This window comes from Rhagoletis zephyria, unplaced genomic scaffold, assembly GCF_001687245.7.
Source record: "Rhagoletis zephyria isolate East Lansing unplaced genomic scaffold, Rhagoletis_zephyria_1.1 Rzeph_scaffold_00947, whole genome shotgun sequence".
Taxonomy (NCBI): Eukaryota; Metazoa; Arthropoda; class Insecta; order Diptera; family Tephritidae; genus Rhagoletis; species Rhagoletis zephyria.
The window spans coordinates 114,495-118,588 of NW_016158031.1; the positions used below are offsets into that span (position 1 = coordinate 114,495).

At 42.5% G+C, this 4,094-nt stretch overlaps 1 long non-coding RNA gene across 1 annotated transcript; it reads left to right on the top strand.

The window, feature by feature from the left end:
- The first annotated feature begins 857 nt into the window (after window positions 1-857).
- Window positions 858-1,229, top strand: LOC108362135 (uncharacterized). The gene is made up of 2 exons (XR_001847421.1): window positions 858-973; window positions 1,107-1,229. It is a non-coding gene; the product is annotated as an uncharacterized LOC108362135 (long non-coding RNA).
- The last annotated feature ends 2,865 nt before the right edge of the window (window positions 1,230-4,094 follow it).

The following is a 4,094-nucleotide window of genomic DNA, read 5'->3' on the forward strand; positions in this document are numbered from 1 at the left end:
TTAATAGAATTACCAATAAACTACGTATTGAAATCGAATGGATACTAGCGTTTTGAGGGTAAGTGCTACAAAAGCTACTTGATTAACAGTAGGCTCCTTTCTCTTGTTCTTAAAATTCAACTTTATTGCTGCAACGCGGATGTACAACCATTATGGTCCTAATTTACATACAAAATAACTAATTTAAATACAAAATAACTAATTTAAATACAAAGTAACTTTGGTTTGTGTGATCAAATATAACCATATCGGACCAGGGTAGAGTAATGTAAGGCGAAAACAAGTGATTCGCATTCGCGCCGACACATCGTCAGTAATACACAGAGTTGATTGCCTATCGCATCGCATTTCTCTGTCGTACCGCATTACAGAGTAGCCCCCCAGAAGCGGGCCATTAGTTCGACAGCTCGTTGCATTTTAGAAGCTTTTAATATTTCTTCCATAATACCGGGCTAATATAAGCGCTGCATAAGATTGCGGTGTTTTTGGTTATAATTCTCCAAACAGCTTTTCAGATGGTTCGCCGTCTTTCCAAGTTTTACGATTACGTTTACGTGCATCTGCGTTAGCCTTAAAGCAACGTTCTTCAACCAATTCTTACGGCAATGGTTCTTCGTTATTGTAAAAGCAAATAAGTTCAAGAAGCTGCTGTTTCGTTTCATTGCTGATTTCAACACTCTTCTGATTAATCAAATTATATACAACAAGGGCATATGTTACCGCAGAACTCCACAGGCAAACACCGATGGCCTACCAACTGTCATTTTGACGAGAAATATGATTGCAAGTCTTTGTGTGTGGGCACTTTGATGTCTTTAACCTTGGAAGGTCATGGTTCGTCGTTTCGATGGCGCGAGTTTTTATTTTACCGTTATCGCTGTTTTCCTTTGTTTGTATAGTGCTAATTTTTCGTACAGCGCTAGACGGTGTTGTGCTGTTGATGTGTGCGGTTACTTAGATTCATACGCGTCGTGTAAGTACTTATTTTTTAAATGTGCGTAGTCGAAACGACGAAGGATGAACTTTGTGTATGTTTTACGTTCATGTTTTCAAAGTAATTTTCTTAAGTTTTTTTTTTTATTTGTTTATATATTTTACTTGTGCAGTTATAACACACGATGAATGCAACCAACTACGAACGGCGATTGTATTTTTATGAGAAGCTGTTTTTCATGGCAGAAATACACTCGGAGGTTTACCATTGCTTGCCGAGCGGCGACCGCCATTAGGAAAGAAACCTTTTTTTTTATTTTCTGATGTTGGGTTGAAAGTAATAGTTTTGTTGGTCTGGAAGTGTATTTAAAATAAATAAATTATATTAATTTAAAGTAATAATGCAATTACTAAAAATATATCAAAATACCTTTAATGAATTTTGCTAACCACACTTAGAGCTTGATTTTGAGGAACTTTTTGGAGCCCATTATCCTCTGCTTGGCTGTCTGGATTTTGAGCCGCCTATTAAGGCTTCGCATGCGGAAGTAAATCCTGCATTTATTTAAAAAACAATCGCTTCGCTTTTTCAGGAAGCTCAACTTCCGTACTTCTCTCTAACAGCCGTGTATGAATGTTTTTGGAATGAACTATTTCAAGGCCATTGAGATTGGAAAAAATGGCCTCGAGTCTTTTTACGCCATCCAAAAAACTTGATGACGGCTTATGGAGGTAACCTATGGAAACTTGATCCACCCAGGTAAACGAATTTTCAGAGCTGCAGTGGTCTCTGAGATTTAGCTTTTTGATCAAGTATCCGGAAACGTATTCCAAGGCGTCCTCCTGCAGAATGCCACAGTCGTCTGGGTTGGAAGTGGTCAATGTGTCGCTCATTTCGGGGTCTTTTTCTATATAATCCATGAGATCGGAAAAGTATTCGTCTGGAACTAGTTCTTCTGACTTTGCAGCAGACTGACTTGCAAATGAGCTTGTTGAGGGGTCCCCTAACATTGACATCGTCTGCGTGTCCGAAAAGCTCGCCAATCGTCTGAATCTCCAGATACATTTCCCGTGCCTTGTAAAGACCCCGTGTTCCGTGCTAAAAAAAAAGAAAGTCATGTAATCTGTATTTAATAATCAACGTGAATTATACCTATTACGTACTTCCGCAGCCTATATACATATGAACTCCTTTGGAGTTGGGTGGTCATTAAGTCCACCTTTGCTGCGAATAGCACCAAAAAAGTGCTCTACCACGTCCTGGTTCAGTTTATACGTAAAAATTTATTCCACGTTTGAATTTTTACGTACATATTCGTAAGGTTATACCAATGCCTTGTTCAACATAAGGATGCCTCTTTGGAAATGCTCTAACCCATTCTTGTTAGGAATGATCTGCAACTGCATGAAATCATTCATTCTCTCTAGAACTTCTAACTGCTTTGTAAGGGCCCTTCCAAATGGTTCCTTTAGTTTTAATAGAATTGTAATGAAAAAGGGTAAGTATACTTCTGGGAGTGCAATGGGGTATAGTCGTTGCGCTGGGTATGCAGTTACAGTTGCATGGCTATACTCAATCCCGACTCTTGCGTCCTCGTTCGCGCACTCTGGGCAACGTGAGAAACCCATGTGCGAGATGCGGTAACCAATCCGAGTGGAGCCTTGTGTCACGGCAGAAAGAGAGGGAGCTTCGGTGGGGCCACTCCGACTTATTCCGTTTAAATGCTCACTGAAATCTGCAGCGTCTGTTCACCAGTAGGTGCGGCAGCAAGCGGGTGTCTGCTTGGAGCAAGCAGCTCGCTATATAAACGTATATTTGGTTGCGAAACCACCCCCGTCCCAGCAATGGGTTGTGCGCTGGGTTTGGGACCCGCCACGTAAACACCACTTCGAGTGAAGCAGCAAGGCAAAGCCTCGGATGAGAATCCCCCCCCCCACACATGGTAGTATGCTGTACAAGGTTCAAGCATAAAAAGATCCATCAAGCTACGTGGCTATCTCCGGATCGAAAAACGAAAAACCAAATCGATCATGTTGTGATAGACGGAAGGCACGCTTCCAGTGTTTTAGACGTACGCACGCTCCGAGGCCCAAACATCGACTTGGACCACTATCGTGTTGCAGCCAAGATATGCACCCTCCTCTGTGCAGCAAAAAATGTGCGCTCAAATATGCAAGGAAACCTTAACGTCGAAAATCTGCAATCGCAACAGATAGCCAGCGCTTTCGCTACTCGACTCTCACACCTACTCTCAGAGAGCACTCTTCAACAAACCGACATATGCGAGCAGTGGAGCCACATTTCCCGCTCATTAAGTACTGCCGCCGAAGAAGTAGTCTTATTTCAGAGAGCCCGAAAGAACAACTGGTATAATGGGGAGTGTCAGGAAGCTGCAGAGAAAAAAGATGCCGCCTACAGGGTCACGCTGCGATCGGGCGCAACGCGCGCTATGTGGGACCGCTATAGGGATCTGAAGAGGGAAGCGAGACGTATTTGCCGCAATAAGAAGAGAGAGGCCAAAATACGTGAGTGCGAAGAGCTTGAAATGCTGGCCGACAGTGAGAATGCCCGAAAATTTTACCAGAGAGTTAGGCGACTTACGGAAGGTTTCAAGACCCGGGCGTACTCCTGTAAGAACAACAATGGCGACCTAGTAACCGATGTCCAGAGCGTACTTAAGTTATGGAGGGAACACTTTTCCGCCCTTCTAAATGGTAGCAGCACGGAAAGTTGTGGAGAAGAAGAACCTGAGCCCGCAGTCGATGATGACGGAGTCGACGTTCCACCGCCTGACTATGACGAGGTACGTATAGCAATAACGCGGCTGAAAAACAACAAAGCTGCTGGAGCTGACAGCCTACCAGCTGAGCTTTTCAAATGCGGCGGCGAGGAGTTGATAAGGTGCATGCATCAACTCTTGTGCAGAATATAGTCAGATGAACGCATGCCCGACGACTGGAATTTGTTTTATTTATTTATTTAATCTTACAGCTTAATTAAGCCTAGCTTACACTTATATGCATATACATATTTATGTATATTTAGGATCTATAATTTAAAGCCTAGACAAAGTATAAAGTATAGGCCATTTATATGGACACCAACTGCAGTGAAAAACAATGAGGCATACTTCCAAAACAAATCATTACAATGATTGCAC